This window comes from Panthera leo, chromosome A3 (assembly GCF_018350215.1).
Source record: "Panthera leo isolate Ple1 chromosome A3, P.leo_Ple1_pat1.1, whole genome shotgun sequence".
NCBI lineage: Eukaryota > Metazoa > Chordata > Mammalia > Carnivora > Felidae > Panthera > Panthera leo.
In genome coordinates, this window is record NC_056681.1 from 34879623 (window position 1) to 34898903 (window position 19281).

The 19281-nt window shown below is 40.9% G+C and overlaps 1 protein-coding gene across 2 annotated transcripts in view; it reads left to right on the plus strand.

The window, feature by feature from the left end:
- The window catches only part of PLCB4 (phospholipase C beta 4), a 388300-nt gene that overhangs the window by 57582 nt on the left and 311437 nt on the right, over positions 1–19281 (plus strand). Inside the window, exon 1 of one of the 2 annotated variants that reach the window (XM_042931606.1) lies at positions 6095–6133. The exons of the other annotated variant lie outside the window; for it this stretch is intronic. The gene's annotated coding sequence lies outside the window, so the exon portion shown is untranslated. Of the gene's footprint in view, positions 1–6094; positions 6134–19281 lie in introns of those variants that run through there. 2 annotated transcript variants of the gene reach the window in all.

Sequence of the window (19281 nt, forward strand, 5' to 3'; positions counted from 1 at the left end):
TAGAGGTCTTCAGAGGGGCAAAGTGGATACTTAAACCCTGAGTGGTTGCTGACTGTTGTGACTGGGGATCCATGTTTTTGGAGGAAAAGTTGGAGATGGAAGAAAAATTTGAAGTGGGAAGGGGCCCTCGATTGGATAAGTCATTTCACTTATCAGAGCCTGTTTCCCACCTGTGAACATTAGAAAAGAAGAGCAAAATATGGAATGCTTCACAAGTTTGCACAGGGTCCATGCTAATCTTTGTATCACTCCTGTGTTACTATCTGTGCTGCCGAGGAATCTTGGAGATTCCTGGTAATGTGTTTTCATTTTTGGGAGTTTTTCTCTCTTCCGCCTCCCTCCCTCCCCCCGAGAATTTCTGCTGCATCAGACAGAAGTCAGCAGAGGACTTCTGAGAAGAGAGGAAAGAATTTGTGTTCTGGCTCCTACTTTGTCAGACAGCAGATAAAATCGTGAAGGCATATCTAGCCTTCCAGAATAGAGCTACATTAACACCTAATTTAGCTCACAGTGGCGGGGAACAATTCATTCTACGTTAAGTAAGATCTTGATCATGAAATTCTACCCATTTAAGCATTGTCCAGTAAACTTGCTATTTTTATGATGGAAATGCTTTCAGAATGTTACATCTATTGCCCAGATTTACTGAACAGAATCACTGAAACTTCTCAGCATCATTTTTTTCAGACCACAGTGATTGAACTGTGCAGTAATTAAGCAGTGCGCCTTGTAAAGGGCTGTGTAAGTGAGTCATTATTGCTGTTATTGTTTGCTTGGGGGCTGCTGAGGATGTAGGTCGTGGGCCTGCCATGAAAGTAGGTTTTGATAGATCTGCTTTGTATTTTCTTTTCAGAGTGTTTCTCTATACTACCTCATTGCCAGTTGATGTTTAGGCTGTATTTTCGGGCTGCTCAAACACAAGAGTTGTTCTTAGATCTACTCCTTGACCATCTTCTGTTCTCCATGCTACAGGGCACCATGTTTCCCGAGCTCCCTGGCTGCCTGGTGTGCAAGGGGAGACAGAAGGGTATCTCTCCTTGTTTCTCTCTGTTTATTTGGTATCTCTAGGAACAGCTGTGTGTCTCTTGCCCAGCTTCTGCCCCCACCAGACTGCCCTCCGGCTCTTCCACAGCAACCTGTGCTGCTGTTCTAGTCTTGGCCAGTTGGGCCCAGTCTCCTGGCTTTCAAAACCCCACTTCCTTCCCTTATCCCTCTGGCCTACACAAGCTAGCAGCACCCCATGGTTGCTGATGTCCAGGCTGCCTCTCTGTTCCCTCTGTGGCCTGTCAGCCATTCTGTCACTCTGAAACCCATCCCTTGGTTTGAAAAATGTAAAGTAGCTTGTGTTACCTGGTTGTCTTTGAGAAGTTCATGGAGGTTGTTTTCTGTCACAACTCTCTCATTCTAATTCACTTATTGCGGTCTACTGTGAGGACAAAGAAATGCAGACTCCAGCGACCAGTAGAGCAGAATGATTTATAGCCTGGGCTCATGGCATCAGAATGCTTGGGTTCAAATACCAAGGCTGTGTAACTCTGGGCAAGTTTCTCAACCTCTCTGAGACTCACTTTTTTTTCTTCTGAAGAATGGAAGTAATTAAAGTCCCTGTGCCAGGGCACCTGGCTGGCTCTGTCAGCAGACCATGCAACTCTTGATCTTAGAGTCGTGAGTTCAAGCCCTACGTTAGGCGTGGAGCCTGCCTAAAAAAGAGAGAGAAAAAATAAAGTCCTTATGCTTTCTCCTTAGATCAACACCTAAGAAGGAGAAAGGAAGGATCTGGGACTGGGGAAGAGGGAGAAGTTGAGTTGCAAGCCCATCTTAACAGAAGCCTTAGACCCCAGAGTAGCTCAGAGTAGTGCTTGAGCTTGGATGGAACAGCTTTCTTCAGCTGAGGGCTGTTGTCTGTGTTGTGCCTGCAGGATTGGCAGCAGCGGGGAAATCAGCTCTTTAGTTCTAAAGTGCGGATCTTGTTATCACATTGTAGTGTCTATGGCACATCTCCGGGTGTGTAATTGTGAAAGAGAAATAATTAATCCACAATGAGTGTATTGCCCGGTGCCCAGGGCGTGGTGAACGCTCAATCTTATCATTATTAAGAAGTTAAATATAGCCAGTAAATGGACTTTACGATGTCTAGTTTAGCTCTTCAGAGTTTTTAGTGACTTCCTTGCTGTGACTCTATCCTAGAGGGTCCCGACGAGCTAGGTAAGTGGTCTGTGGATAATAGTGTTCTATGGCTTCTACATACACACAGTTACCACCATTAGACTTTTATATTAATGGTGGTAAGATTTTAAACCATGGCTTATGTATAGGTCCTTAAATCTTTTTTTTTCTTTCTTTCTTTCTTTCTTTCTTTCTTTCTTTCTTTCTTTCTTTCTTTCCTACTGTCACATACTTTTATTTTTTTAATTTAAATCCAAGTTAGTTAACATATAGTTTAATAATAATTTCAGGAGTAGAATTTAGTGATTCACCACCTACATACAATACCCAGTGCTCATCCCAACACGTTTCCTCCTTAATACTCCTCACCCCTTTAGCCCTTCCCTACTAACACCCACCAGCAACCCTTAGTTTGTTCTCTGTATTTAAGAGTCTCTTATGATTTGTCTCCCTCTCTGTTATTATATTATTTTTGCATCCATTATGTTCATCTGTGTTGTATCTTAAATTCCACATGTGAGTGAAATAACATGGTATTTGTCTTTTTCTGACTTTTTTCACTTAGCATAATACACTCTAGTTCCAGCCACATTATTGTAAACAGCAAGACTTCATTCTTTTTTTTATCGCTGAGTAATATTCTATTTTATATATATATATGTATATGTATATATATATACACATACACACACACACACCATATCTTCTTTATCCATTCATCAGTTGGTGGATATTTGGGCTCTTTCCATACTTTGCCTGTTGTCAGTAGTGCTGCTATAAACATTGGGGTTCATGTGCCTCTTCGAATCAGCACTCCTGTATCCTCTGGATAAATACCTAGTAGTGCAATTTCTGGCTCATAGGGTAATTCTATTTTTAATTTTTTTTATATATGAAATTTATTGTAAAATTGGTCTCCATACAAAACCCAGTGTTCATCCCAGCAGGTGCCCTCCTCAATGCCCATCACCCACCTTTCCCTCCCTCCCACCCCCCATCAACCCTCAGTTTATTCTCAGTTTTTAAGAGTCTCTTATGGTTTGGCTCCCTCCCTCTCTAACTTTTTTTTCCCCTTCCGCTCCCCATGGTCTTCTGTTAAGTTTCTCAGGATCCACATAAGAGTGAAAACATATGGTATCTGTCTTTCTCTGTATGACTTATTTCACTTAGCATAACATTCTCCAGTTCCATCCACGTTACTACAAAAGGCCATATTTCATTCTTTCTCATTGCCAAGTAGTATTCCATTGTGTATATAAACCACAGTTTCTTTATCCATTCATCAGTTGATGGACATTTAGGCTCTTTCCATAATTTGGCTATTGTTGAAAGTGCTGCTAGAAACATTGGGGTACAAGTGCCCCTATGCATCAGCACTCCTGCATCCCTTGGGTAAATTCTAGGCAGTGCTATTGCTGGGTCATAGGGTAGATCTACTTTAAATTTTTTGAGGAAACTTTATACCATTTTCTAGGGTGGCTATACCAGTTTGCATTCCCACCAGCAATGCAAAAGGGTTTCTCTTTCTCCACATCCTCGCCAACATCTGTTATTGCCTGAGTTGTTAATTTTAGCCATGCTGACAGGTGAAGGTGATATCTCATTGTGGTTTTGATTTGTATTTCCCTGATGATGAGTGATGTTGAGCATTTTTTCATGTGCCTGTTAACCATCAGGATGTCTTCTTTGGAAAAGTGTCTTTTTTATGTCTTTTCCCTATTTCTTCACTGAATTATTTATTTTTGGGTGTTGAGTTTGATAAGTTCTTTCTAGATTTTGGATACTAACCCTTTATCTGATATGTCATTTGCAAATATCTTCTTCCATTCCATCAGTTGCCTTTTAGTTTTGCTGATTGTTTCCTTCACTGTGCAGAAGCTTTTTATCTTGATGAGGTCCCAATAGTTCATTTTTGCTTTTGTTTCCCTTGCCTCCAGAGACATGTCAAGTAAGCAGTTGCTGCAGCTGAGGTCAAATAAGTTGTTGCCTATTTTCTCCTCTAGGATTTTTATGGCTTCCTGTCTTAAGTTTAGGTCTTTCATCCATTTTGAGTTTATTTTTGTGAATGGTGTAAGAAAGTGGTCCAGGTTCATTTTTCTGCATGTCACTGTCCAGTTTTCCCAACACCATTTGCTGAAGACACTGTCTTTTTTCCATTGGGTATTCTTCTCTGCTTTGTCAAAGATTAGTCGGCCATATGTTTGTGGGTCCATTTCTGGGTTCTCTATTCTGTTCCATTGATCTGAGTGTCTGTTTTTGTGCCAGTACCATACTGTCTTGATGATTACAGCTTTGTAATGCATTTTGAAGTCCCAGATTGTGATGCCTCCAGCTTTGGTTTTCTTTTTCAGAATTGCTTTGGCTATTCGGGGTCTTTTCTGGTTCCATGCAAATTTTAGGATTGTTTGTTCTAGCTCTGTGAAGAATGCTGGTGTTCTTTTAATAGGGATTGCATTGAATATGTAGATTGCTTTGGGTAGCATTAACATTTTAACAATATTTGTTCTTCCAATCCATAAGCGTGGAATGTTTTTCCATTTTTTTGTGTCTTCTTCAATTTCTTTCATAAGCTTTCTATAGTTTTCAGTGTATAGATTTTTCACCTCTTTGGTTAGCTTCATTCCTTGGTTTTTATGGTTTTTAGTGCAATTGTAAATGGGATTTATTCCTTGATTTCTCTTCCTGTTGTTTCATTATTCATATATAGAAATGCAACCGATTTCTGTAAATTTATTTTATATCCTGCGACTTTGCTGAATTCATGGATCAGTTCTAGCAGTTTTTTGGTGGAGTCTTTTGGGTTTTCCACATAGAATATCATGTCATCTGTGAAGAGTAAATGTTTGACTTCCTTCTTGCCAATTTGGATGCCTTTTATTTGTTTGTGTTGTCTGGTTGCTGAGGCTAGGACTTCCAATACCATGTTGAATAACAGCAGTGAGAGTGGACATCCCTGTCGTGTTCCTGGCCTTAGGGCAAAAGCTCTCTGTTTTTCCCCATTGAGGATGATATTAGCTGTGGGTCTTTTATATATGGCCTTTATGATCTTGAGGTATGATCTTTCTATCCCTACTTTGTTGAGTGTTTTTATCAAGAAAGGATGCTGTATTTTGTCAAATGCTTTCTCTGCATCTATTGAGAGGATCATGTGGTTCTTATCTTTTTTTTTATTAATGTGGGTCTTTACCCACATTAATAAAATTCCCCAAGGTATTCAAGGAATTTACATCAAATTTGATAAGAAAAAATACAGCTTTAATTTTTGGAGCACTCATTAGGTAGCCACTGTGCTAAGCATGTATTACATCATCATTACTGGACGACTCTCTAGGGTCCACAGATTCCCACTTTCTGTGGAGGACCTGAGGTCAGTGAGGTTAAGTCATCTGCCCTAGGTTACCCAGCCACAAAGTGGCAGCTAAGTTCCCTCTTGGGGCTGCAGCCTCAGACTCCTGCAAACCGACGCTTTTAACTAAACATTTCAACAATTTAAACAGCAGTAGGGGAAACCTACTCTTCTGAAAATAACTCTAGCAAAGTGTAGGTGTTGTTTTGGTAGAAACATTTCAGCTGCTGCCATAAAAATCTTCTCCCAAATGGCTTTGTGAGAGCAAAGCTGTGCAGCCTCTGCTTGTGTTTATGATGTGAGCCTTATGGCTCAGCCACAACACAAATGATTTGTTTTCCTGGCCTTGTTGGCGAAGCAATTTGATTTCTGGATTTCCCCGAGGAAGAAGCCTACACAAATAAATTTCTTTGTAATTGCATGTTTAAAGAGGGGCCATGAGGAACAGTTAAGATGGGGAGCCAGATATGTTTTCATTTGCTAAGTGATACAGTAAGGGAGGTACCTGTGCATGGATGGAATTCATCTGGTAGTTTCACTTCCTGATATTTGACTCTCTGCTCTTTATTAGGAAATGATCAGATAATCACCTAAAGCCCCACAAGCAAAATGGGTGTTTAGGTAAGTGGGTGTTCATCATTGTTGGGGAATAGCAAAGTAGGTTGCTTCTTTCTTTCTTTCTTTCTTTCTTTCTTTCTTTCTTTCTTTCTTTCTTTCTTAAATTCAAATCCAAGTTAGTTCATATATACTGTAGGTTGCTGTTTCTTTTTATGTAAAATAAAGCAATGCCTCCTTTTCTTTGTAAAAGATAATTTTTCAAAATAGGGTTGATGGTGTCGAGAAGTCTGGAAAGATATAAGGTAAGGGATTCCAAAAGTGTGTTCTGTGGAGCCCTATTTGGTGTCGCAGTTAGGATTCGTTTTGACTGTTTATAACAGGAAATGTAAAATAGCAATGACTTAAGATGGAAAGTTCACAGCAGACAATTTCAGTTAGACACGCTAACGTGTCCTGCAGTGATCAGGAGCCCAGATTCCTACCTTTGTGTCCTACCATTCTAGCCATGTGGCTCCCTTTTCAGGGTCCCTCGGGGCCAGGTTAGTTCAGGCCCTCGTGTCTGCAGCCCAGATGTGCAGCAAAAGGGAAGTAGTGAGAAGAAAGGAGCCTTCTCAGTTGAGAGGCAGCCCCCTCAAATTCTGCAGCCTTCCTGGAAGTTCCTTATGGCACTTTCATTTGTGCTTTGTTGGCCAGCATTCACGTACATAGTCACACCTACCTGCAAGACAGCCTGAAAATGTAGTCTTTCGTTGAGCACACTTGAGGTTGTCTTACTGACGGAGAAGAGAATGGATATGGAGTAATCATTAGCAGTTGTGCCACATTTGGGATGGTAATAATAATGCCTTGGCCAGAACTTTTGACATGTTGGAGTTACACACAAACAGGTGAATTTTGTTGGCGTGGTGTCTGAATAAGCCACGGTGGGCTGATGTTCATCAGAATATAGACTTCCTGAATGTGCTTCATTCTGGCCCCCTTTACTAGAGGAAATAATGTCAAATAAGCACACTTACTTCATGTCATTCAACAAATATTGATCAACTACTATGCGCCATGTATTGTGCCAGATCTTAGCAGCATGTGGGAACTAGAACGACATTTCACGCATATATTTGATTACCCAGCTGGGGGTAAGACTTTTGTGTAGGTGGGTCTGTGACATCACTTGTTGCTCTTTGGGACAATGGTATTGCTCCATTTCTTGTGAAACTATCAGGGAGTAAGACACATGACACAAATAGGCTATAGCTCAGTCATGCCCACTTACTCTTCCTCACTTTTGTCAAGACTAATAAAAACCCTACGGACAAGCAGTCACACGTAAGGAGAGAGTGGTTTGAGCCAGCCAATAGCAAACATAATAACTGGTGACTGTTTATTGGTTGATTCCCCTTATCTTAGTCTGTAAAAGTGTTCTATTCATATGTACTGTGGAATGTCAGAATAAATTATCAATACTTTAAAACATGATGACAGTCATTAGAAAGAAGTTTCTGTATGTGTTTTCAGTGCCCCTTCAGTCATCTGCTGTAGGTGCTTTTGCTTTTAATCTTCAGTGTGCTTCAGGTGGGGCAAAGGGTAGAAATGATGCTATTTCTTGGCTGATAGACTCTGAAACATTGCCCTTGTTACGGCCCTCTGAAATCAGTCTCCTTATCCTAAAACGGGCATGTGGTGATACCCATGTCAGTGCGTTGAAGAAGTCATGTAAAGGTCACATATGACTATGACTCATAACATCTAACATTGACATGGCACTAGCCATGAGTACAGTTTTCAACAAACCTATGAGGTAGGGCACTGTTAATCCCATTCGTAAATGATGTAACTAAGGGACAAAAAGGTTAAGTAACATGCCAAGGTTTCACAGACCTGAGGTTTTGCACACACATACCTGGCCCCATGGCCCTGTTTGAAGAACTGCCTCGGAGGTGTGAGTGTGTAGTCATTTAAAAAACGAGAGAAGTAAAGGTCTAATTTGACAGAATTGAGAGGGATGGGAACAATGACTTAGATTTTAAAAATTAGCTTTGGACTCTTCATACAGAGCCTGCCCTGGAAATTTACATAGCTATTTCTTGCAGGTACATTTGACATTCAGAAGCAATCAGATTGTATTATCTGTTCTTGGAGGGATTACTGGCTCTGTGCATCTTGAAGGTTACATTTGCAATCATCATTAATTTCATTGTTAACCATTTTCCTTCACATTAGATACAGGGTCATTTCTTCTTCTTTTCTAGTTGGGTTCCAGCAGAGATGATAATTTGTGGGATTCGATGGGACAATTAAAGTTTATTGTTCAGGAAGCCACATTAGGCACAGACAGTGAACTCGCCTTTAGGAGCTTGGCCGAACCGTGTGGATAGCTAAACCAGTATCACGGAGCAGTATTGTCTGTCCTTCCTCATTTTATTCCAAAATGCCCATTAAGCTGGAGTGGGGTGAAGAATAGGGAGTGGCTTCCCGACTACATTCTGTGATTCACTCAAGGGAGTCACACTAAGCTACATGAACATAGGGAGGAAATTCCCCTGGAGCCCAGGTGAGGGAAAATCATATGAAGAAAAAGATAAATAAGGGAGGCTCATTTGCTTTTATATTTGTCTTCATCCATTTGGGTGATAACAAAATACCACAGACTTATGGCATGTTTATAAATGTGGCTTATAAACAACAGACACGTACTTCTCACAGTTCTGGAGGCTGAGAGTCTGAGATCAGGGTGCCTGCTTCGTGGGGTGAAGGCCCTCTTCTGGATCGCATACATCTGCTTGTGTCCTCCCATGGTAGAAGGGTCTAGGGAGCTCTCTGGAGCCTCTTTTATAAGGCACTAATCCCATCCGTTAAGGCTCCAGCCTCCTGAGCCAGGCACCTCCCAAAGGTTCCACCTCCTAATCCCATCATTTTTGGGGGTTAGGATTTTATGAGTATTGGGGAACACAAACATTCAGACCATAGCAATATTCAAGCAGATTTTTTATTTAAAAATTTTTAAATGTTTTTTAAAATTTATTTTTGAGAGAGAGAGAGAGAGAGAGAGAGAGCAGGAAAGTGGCAGAGAGAGAGAGGGAGACACAGAATCTGAAGCAGGCTCCAGGCTCTGAGCTGCCAGCACAGAGCCTGACACGGGGCTTGAACTCATGAGCAACAAGATCATGACTTGAGCCAAAGTCAGATGCTTAACTGACTGAGCTACCCAGGTGCCCCTCAAGCAGATTTTTTAAAAGCCATTGTGTGTAAGTGGCTCTGGTTTAAGCAAAAAGTCATTTACTAGAGCCATATCAAGAAAACAGCCATTTTGGGGATGCTACATGGATCGGGCAGAATGTTAAAATGTTGGAGGAGCCATATGCCTGGTTGTAAATACATTTTGGTTGGTGTCATATGGAAAAGGAATGGCATCCTCATTTTAAACTCTTAGTAATTAAAATATTGGGATCTTTTAAGTAGAGAGGGAAGGAATATATAATGGAATTCAAGATAGTGCACTTGACTTTCTGGCTTCCAGAGGATCACATGGGTTTAAAACACTTTTCAATTGGCTACATTTGTAAATAAACAAAACAAAACAGAAGGAGCATTTCTTTTTCCCTATACAGGAGCCCATGAAGAAATCTTTTTACCTTATAATTCACAGGCCAGAGGATCAAGTTTGAATATATCATTATTTATATCATTAATCCCTACACTATGGTATTTCCCAAGTATCAGTCATTCATGCTTTGTGCCATGAATATATTCCACCTGTATTATTTAATGCTTTTCGCTTTTTTGGTCACAAATAAATGTACTTAAAAAGAAAACATTAAATCACTACCTTTTTTTTTACATTCATTTATTTTTGATAGAGTGAGACAGAGCGTGAGCGGGGGAGGGGCAGAGAGAGGGAGACACAGAATCTGAAGCAGGCTCCAGGCTTTGAGCTGTCAGCACAGAGCCTGACATGGGGCTCAAACCCACAAACCGTGAGATCATGACCTGAGCTGAAGTCAGACACAACCGACTGAGCCACCCAGGCGCCCCTAAATCACTACCTTAAATGGAAAACTCTAGGTGCCAGAAATAGTAGAGACATCCAATAAAAGGTAAAAAATGAAAACCAAATAGTGTCATTCAATCCTAAGTAGATGCCAGTGTTTGCCCCAAACCCCTGAGTCAAAGTCCTGCCCTTGCTTTATTGAGAGAGACAGTGAGAGACAGAGAGAGACAGAGAAAGAGAGAGAAGGGGAGGGGAGGGGAGAGAAGGGAGGGGAAGGCAAGGCAAGGCAAGGCAGAGGCAGAGGCAGAGTGGAGGGGAGGGGAGGGAAGGGAAGAGAAGGGAAGGGAGAGATAGTCATTTTTCCTGCTGGGAAATTCTGTGTTATTTTAGGTTCAATCCTTATACTACCTCAAATCATTCTGCAGTTTACCCGTGGCAGTGGCTCCTACAGCCTGGGAATCTCTCGTCTAAAATATGAAGATGTTGTGCTGCCTTCAGAATTATCTTGGGGAAAGTGAAGCAGAGGAATGTTGAAATGAATTCAGGCTTGTATTAGTTCAGCCAATCCAAGTAAAGCTATTGTCTGAATTATTAACCCTAAAGTATTCATCTGGTCCTTAGAAAACCTTTCAGATTGCTCTGTAGAAAGGACCATGGGTAATTTTTACCTAAGTTGTTATCTTTAGAGGAAGGTGTGGTTATCCCTGGACTTTAAAACAGACTACTTAGAAAATGGCCCTAAATGAGCCTTGCTTCATCCTTGACACATACCCGTTGGTTTGAAATATCAGACAGCTTTGGACCTCTTTCAAACACCCGTTAGAGGATCATTGGGACTAATGTCCCTTTCTCGGTTACCAAGATGACATTTCCTTATATATGCAATCTCCATGATTAATATAGGATTATTATATTTTTTATTCTGTTGGGAAAAGTAAAAGGTATCTTTTCTTCTCCCAGTTTAACATAAATAAGGAGACTTAGTGTGTTTTCATATAACGAAAAGGGATCTTCCAATTCACAGACATAATTAGAGTTATCAATGTGAACAATAAATTAATCTGCATCAGAAGGTTTTGCTGATTATCTGATCGCATAATTTCCACATATTCTGATTACGTTTTTCTGATGTTCTTTACATTATATGAATTCTTAATCAAGATGATTCTATTAGCAGTGTCTCTTCTGTGTACAATGAGTCTTGTAATAGAGCTCAGCTTGATGAAAGTTTTAATAGACTTGAATATGGGGGAAAAAACTGGCTTCCTCTTTTTTAAAATATTATAGTTAAATGTTAAAATTAAGCATTATAGCTGCAAATAGGCATCAAGATCCTAAACGTGGCTTGTGTGGCTGGAGAAATGTCACCACTGTTTGCTGTTCAGTGTGCTGGTGAACTTCAGAAAACTTCTGGTAAGATTTTAGCCTGGTTAGGTGCTCACGGTCAGGCAGAAGTCGGGGCAGATTGTGGGAACCGCTGTTCACACTAACGTTACTGTGGGGTCTGGGTCTCCGAGGGGCTGCCATGCCATTCCAGCCAGGACCGTGTTGTGGGCAGGATCGGCCACTATTTGGTGGCTTAGAGGAAACCACCTTTATTTGCAGATTTCATCGCGTGGTGCCCTGATGCATTTCATTAGTAGATTGTGGCCAGGGCTGATCACTAACAGTTTTGCCATGGCTTATTTAGATGCAGTCTGTAGTTGTCCTACTCTGTCCCGGGCTCTGTTTTGGAAACCAGATCTAGCTTTAGAAGTGTGGCCTGGTTTTAGGAATAAGATTAGTGAAGGTCAGGATAGTTAGATCCTCAAGGGTGTGGGTCATGTCTGTTTACACATCAGGATACACTTGGCAGGCACTCAGTAAGTAATATGGCAGATCAATGAGGGAACGGAGTTAAACTGGGCAACTGATATTTTTGGCATCATATCATTGTTGCTTGGTGACAGGAAACCACAACAAGATGGGGGGAGGGCAGCAAATGTGTGTGTGTATGTGTGTGTGTGTGTGTGCACGCGCGCATGCACGTGTGTGTTTTATACCTTACTTAAGTAATAGAATCAATTCCAGGTTTTGGAACTAGAAGAGAATACAGAGAGTTATCTTGGAGTGAGTGACTGGTTTCTCACAATAAGTTTCCCTGACTGAAAAAGATAGTTACAGTCTCTTGAGAGACAGAAAAAAAGATGTCCAGGACTTCTGTTCCTTTCCTTTTTGTGTCTGGCAAGAAAAAAGAGCCTGTGAGACTTAGAATAAAGGGAAGCTATGTGGAAAACAGATAGTTTTCTTCCAGACTTCAGTCTCGAGGATTAGTAGAACATACTAGGAAATAAGGTTCTTTCTCTTGGGAAATTACTAATGCTGGCAGCTTGAAATAGCATGAAAAAGACTTTTAGTAGCAGCAGGTCTTCAGATAGTTTGCTAGAGAGTCAAAGGGCCCAAGTTGAGTGAAAGCAGAAAGAACGCCAGAATTATATTACAAAGTGATTAAAACAGTGCAGTTTGGAACAGAAAGGCAGCCGACACGTTCTTAGCACCTACTATGTGTCAGGCCGTGGGATATGCATATAAATAGTAAGCACTTTTGAGACAACTGTTATTTAAGATGTCTTACATTTTATAGATACCATTATCCCCATTTTACAAATAAGGAAATTGAAGTTTATAAGGAGTCTGTAATTAATCCAAAACCACTCTAAGAGCTCATATGTGCAGTGCATCTAGAGTTTGAACCCAGGCCTGATTTCCCCAGGTTAAGCAGTCCCTTGCCTTTCTTATAATTGTATTCTATATTTAGGAATTATCCCGAGTGGTTCATAGCTTTTACCATTTTTAAGGAAAGAGTTCTATTTTTATAGGGAAGGTAACATTGGATTGTGGATTCAGTGTTTTGCATTTTAGCTAAGCTGTACCCGGGTGTGTCTGTGTGTTTTCATGGAGGTGGGGAGTGCTGGGGCAGGGGGATATCCAGGTGGTCCAAATCCTTAATATTTGAAGTGTGGTTCCCAGACCAGCTTCATCGGCATCACCTGGGAGTTGGCTAGAACCATAGAGTTCGGGCTCCACTGCAAACTTCCTGAATGACTGCATTTTTTTTTTTTATTAAATTTTTTTTTCAACGTTTTTTATTTATTTTTGGGACAGAGCATGAACGGGGGAGGGGCAGAGAGAGAGGGAGACACAGAATCGGAAACAGGCTCCAGGCTCCAAGCCATCAGCCCAGAGCCTGACGCGGGGCTCGAACTCACGGACCGCGAGATCGTGACCTGGCTGAAGTCGGACGCTTAACCAACTGCGCCACCCAGGCGCCCCGACTGTCTGCATTTTTAACAGAATCCCTAGGTACTGTGTGTGCAGGTGAAAGTTTCAGAAACTCTGGCCCCAACCACTGTACTTTTGAGGCAACTGTCTGAGTGGTTGGCATGCTGTGCAAAAGCAGTAATATTAGTGATGGTAATAATTTATTATCCCAGTTTGTTGAGTGCCTCCTATATACCAGATGATATGCTGAGTGTTTGTCGTAGATTTTCTTATTTTAAAATTTTCAGTGACCCTGTGAGGTGGGTATTTCTGTTCCTATTTTAGAGACGAGAAAGCAGAGCTGTAGAGAGGTTAATAAGTAACTTGGACAAAATCAGAGAGCTCCGATGTGAACCCAGGTGTATCCGATTCCAGGCTGATACCCTTAACCACCATTTGATGCTGTCCAGCTTACCTTAAAAGCCAGGCTCTGTTAGTTACCAACATCAGGACAGTGATAGTAGGGAGGTCTGACTTGCGGCGTAGAGCACTGCCAGTTCACAACCTCTGTTCTGTGAAGTGAATCGTGTTTTATTGACTCTAAAGAGTGAGACAAAAATGAAGTTCTCTGTCTTGAATAATATCTGGCAGTGTTTCTGTTATGCTTTGTGTATTTTTTTCTTGGAGCAGGATAAAATATATAAACAAAAGAACTTAGGAAGCATTTTTGTTTGTGGATTCCATTCTAACTTTAAACATAACTATTTCAACTTTTACTGATAATTAGCTATGATTTAGTGATACTGATAATATTGAAAGAGGACATTTATAGGGATAACCAGTGATGCCATGAAAGATGTTGATTGCAGCTAACAAAGAGGGGAACATTGGTGAGTATATAAGTTCATATGATCTTTTAAAAAAAATTTTTAATATTTATCTTTGAGAGAGAGAGGGCAGGAGTAGGGGAGGAACAGAGAGAGAGCACGCGCAGGAGTAGGGGAGGGACAGAGAGAGAGAGAGAGAGAGAGAGAGAGAGAGAGAGAGAGGGAGAATTTGAAGCAGGCTCCAGACTCCAGGCTGTCAGCACTGAGCCTGACGCGGGGCTTAAACCCATGAACCGCGAGATCATGACCTGAGCCAAAGTTAGACGCTTAACCGACTGAGCCACCCAGGTGCCCCAAAGTTCTTATCTTTAATTTTAGTTTATTTCTTCAAAGACTGTTTTTTCTTGCTTTTGTCCTTTCTTTCATGATTCAGTAGGTGGTTGGTCTAGGCACATGGAGTTGGCAGTGTTTGTTAGCATGTCCTTACCATGCTTTAAAATAATCCTCTCTGCTAAGTTATCTTTTGTTCCCTAGAACAATGCGTTGACTTTACCCTGAGTATACAGAGTCCTTGGCTTTCCATTCCATCTTTATGGAGGTTGAAAGGATCAAGGGTGCTATTATATAATTGGTTTTTTTAAATTGTTTTACTTTTTAATAGACTTTTGGGGGGGAAAGGAGGTAGAAGTGTGATGTGTGTGTGTGTGTGTGTGTGTGTGTTTTGGGATTTTGGGGAGCGGAAGGAGAAAGGAAAGAGTCAGATCTGCCTGAACCTAAAAGGTTTCTTCTTCGTTATGTCCCAGGATATGAACATGCTGATACTTCCTTAAAGTCCTTAGTACTGAGAGTCAAAAAATAGGCTTAATGTACAGTTTAGAGCTACTACGGGGAAAGATGCTGTATAATATATACTAAAGGGAATTGGTAAAGAGTGCTGTTTACCCTGGAAACACAGCCTTCATTCATGTTCACTGGTTTTATGGTATTCCAGTAACACTGCTCTGTCTTGTTGAGGCTGCTTACCTGGCCGTGTCAAATAGGTAAAGCTGTCTCTCTATCAACTCATTAAGAAAAGCCAAAATAGAAGTCTTGTTCTCATTAAACATTCTTACGTTCTTCCTTTCCACACAGTTCTAAAAAAAACCTGTTTTTTAAATTCCCAGGCGTTTCTGGTGGTGTGCTAGTTAACACTTAACACCTGGCTCTCGGGAGGGGGCAGGAAACTTGGTTCGCACTGTCTGCAGACTGCCATGGTGAGGTGCTCCCACCAGCACTGGACATGGGAAGAGAGGCCCACCCTTGTCTTTTGCTGGCAGTGTAGCCTAGCTCAGCACACCGCTGATTTTGGCACTGAGAGATTTGAAAGGAAAGAGGCGGTTAGAGGGAGGCAGTGGCGAGGCAGGAAAACTAAAGAATGGAGAAAGCAATTAGAAACTTCAAGCAAGTTGGGAGGTGAGGGTTTCTGGTTCAAGGGAATTTGGGTGAACGTGTCCATTCTTTTCACTGGAACTGCAGAGATGAAAACCTTCACGGAAAAGTGGAGAGGGGGTAATCTTCACTGAGAGAAGGAAATGGCTAACCCCTAATTGTTCAGACTCTAAAGCATGTCTGCCAAATTTGGTGATGTTTGGAGCAACTCCAAGGAAGGTTCAAGGACAGCTCCCCTAGTGCCCCGACTGGTGGGGGCTCTGCAAAGCTGAGGCAGAAAGCCCTTACTTGGAACAGAGAGCTTGAAGGCACAGGTGGGTCTCCCCAGAAGTAGGGCTTGCTCTGAGAGTTTGAGGTTTTCTTTGTGTCTTGGGTTATCCGCGCTTTTTTTCTTTCTATAATTTAAGTGTATAAAACTGTCTTTTTGTGTGTGTGATAATTATCACAGTTGTGAGTAATAACAAACCTTATATTCATTGATTTACTAACTTTATACAGTATCTGTTGACTCCTAGATATGAAAATTAAAAAAAAAAATGAACAGTCCTACTTCCTCTCATCTTTTCATCCAATCTCTTGGTTATATTGTTGTTTTTATATTAAGATCTATAATTTTCTTTTTGCATAGTTACTATACCTGTATTGACTTTATTTTCTAGATTTATTGAGATAGAAGTGACATATAACATTGTGTAAGTTTAAAATGTACACCTTTAGGGGTGCCTGGGTGACTCAGCCGGTTAAATGTCTTTTTTTTTTTTTTAATATTGAGAGAGCACATGCATGAGTGGGGGGAAGGGCAGAGAGAGGGGGACTACAGGATCAGGATCCCTGACAACAGGGAGCCAGCTCCTTAAGGGGCTGAACTCAAGAACTGTGAGATCATGCCCTGAGGCGAAGTCGGAGGCTTACTGAGCCACTCAGGCGCCCAAGCATTTGAATCTTGATCTCAGCTCAGGTCTTGATCCTGGGGTTGTTAGTTCAAGCCCTGCATTGGGCTCCATGCTGGGTGTGGAGCGTACTTAAACAAAATTGAATATAGAGTGTACACCTTCCCCTCCCCTCTTTCTTGAATGTTTTTATTATTGCACTGGTCAATTGAACTTAAAAGGAGAAAATGGAGAGGTTAAAGGTATCAGAGGGCTGTGGTCCTTTTACACACTTCACATGTGTAGTCATAATTTTGTTTATGGCTGTATTTGAGTAGGGCTGTATTTATTTTCCAGCTTTAATGAGCCATAATTGGTGTATATTACCATTGTGTAGGTTTAAGGTCTACGTGATGATTTGAATACGTGTCTTGTCGAATGACTTTTAAAATAAGGGTCGTTAACACCTTCATCACTTCAAATATTATTTGTGGTGAGATTTATAACCTTTTCATAACATGCTGTACACCATCATTGCCTGGCTCCATTTCATATTTAAAGTATATTCCAAAAAGGAACAGCAAAGGAAAATATCAAACCAGGAAGCCTGAAAAAATGAAATGGTAGAATTCAGATCACCTGGTTATTAGAAACCATAACTGAAATGGGATAGATTCATTCATTAGAAGGAAACTGTTTTGAATATGAGCCACCTAAAAGTGATTACAGGTGAATGCATGCTAAAGCTCAGCAGAGGTGGTAATTAATATGAAAGATGGAGTTTTTACTTTTAATTTTGTCTTCTGTGGGCTGAACTGTTTAATTAAACAAACCTGTGTTACTTTCACAATGGTTAAGACATCTCAGCCTATATCCATTTATTATAATGAGACACAGATGGGTGTTCCTCATGGTAAACAGGGACTCTGGTTAGCTCCCTGGTTTTTGCTAAACAGTGGCTAAAAGAACGTCTTGAGATACTGTAATAACATGATATGTGTCTTGAATTTGTCCAGAGCTTTGGAGTTTGTATTTTTCTTTTTTTAAAGTTATTTGTTTGAGGGAGGGAGAGGCAGAGAGAGGGGGAGACCATCTCAAGCAGGCTCTACACTGTCAGTGCGGAGCCCAATGTGGGGCTCGAACTCACTCACGAACCGTGAGATCGTGACCTGAGCAGAAATCAAGAGTCAGATGCTCAATCGACCGAGCCACCCAGGCGCCCCTGTATTTTTCTTTTGATTCTCATGCAGCTTCATGACATTATTATTTTATGTGACTTTTATTGCTTGTTTTACAGATGAAGAAAATAAGGCTCAGGGAAATTAAGCTCCTTGCTAAACATCACACCATCCTGTATTCTTTCAATCATTTTTTAAGTAAAATAATTGTTTCTCAATGTATTAGTCTCTTCAATAGAGAATTCTATTCAGTAGAATCTATATGAATTAAGGCAATTTGAAAATCCTATTCAGTATCTTACTGGAAGGATTAGAGGAATGTAACTCATTTTAGGAAGATTTTCGCCTTTAAAATGACATAGTTGGGAAAAATTGCTTGTGTGGAGTAGTGTGCTGTGGAGTAGCTGGGGCGGTTGGACAACAGTTCAGAGTTCACTTAATTATCTCGGTGCAACAGCTGTGAACCACCAGTCTGTTTTGGTTCTATCCTGAAATCCTGCTTCTTCATACAAATGAGGGCGGTAGACTGTGGGGATCTGTGGGGATTACAGGACCCTAAGATTCAAGATAAATGGAAGTGTTTGAAGTGGGAGTCAGGTGTTTACACATGGTCTGCTGGTGGCAGATGACTCCGTTTTCCTCTTTGTGAGTCTGTGTGTCAAAGTGGCTGACCTATGCACATATGGATGCAATTGGTATTGCATTTGGGTGATTTTAATGCTTACACCTGGCTTGGTGTTAGTATTTTTGCCTGGGGTGCCCTCTCCGTAGGATACATTGGCTGGATGTTAATATCTGAGGTCTGACATTCGACTTTTGAGGGCAAATGGGTAACCATGGTGTAGCCGTGTGCCCACTATCATAACTGTCGAGGTCTAAAGCAACATGTCCAGCTTCTTGAGGATAGATGCCATCCTCTACCTCCTATTTTCCTGTGTAACTTGAATATAGTAGTATGCTTCCATTCCACATGCTTTCATTGAGAAAAGTTTAGCCTGATGATGATGAGTAATCTGGAAATGGATCACATTGTAATTTCAGAGCTATAGTGCAAGTTGAGATAGATGGGAAGCCTGATAATAGCTTTTCTAAGTGCTTTGGAAACTAATCACGATGTCAGGTTTGTTGCTTAAAAACTGGCAAGTGGAATCTAGTTATTAGCATTTCCCAAATTAGTCTCCTGAGATACAGTTCTCTCTGAATGGCCCTCGAAGGGTTTCGTGATTAAGTAAGTTTGGGAAGCAATGCAAAAAACTTAATAGATTGAATGTGAACATATTAAAAATTCAGAAATCCTGCAGTATACGATTCTAGTGATGTTTATGTAGGTTGACCATCCTAAAACTTTACCCTGGAACGTCGTTTTGTGAAACGTTTTATGTTCTCTGGCACATGTTGGCAAAAGCTGATTTTTTTTTTCATTGCCATGCTAGCGCTGATGGGTGGATAAATCCCGTATGTATAAGTATGTGTTAGCATCTTAACATGATGTATAATTAAAATCCTCTTGATCTATTTAGAGGACAAAAGTCTATTTCACTATCTAGGCAAGGGAGATGATCTCCAGATCTCACTTTGGATATTCTTTTCTTTATATCCACATGACTAGTAACCTGAAAGTTCAAAAAGTTTGATTTCCTTTCTTGAACCCTGTGGGATTATAAAGGAGGAAAACAGGCAAAGG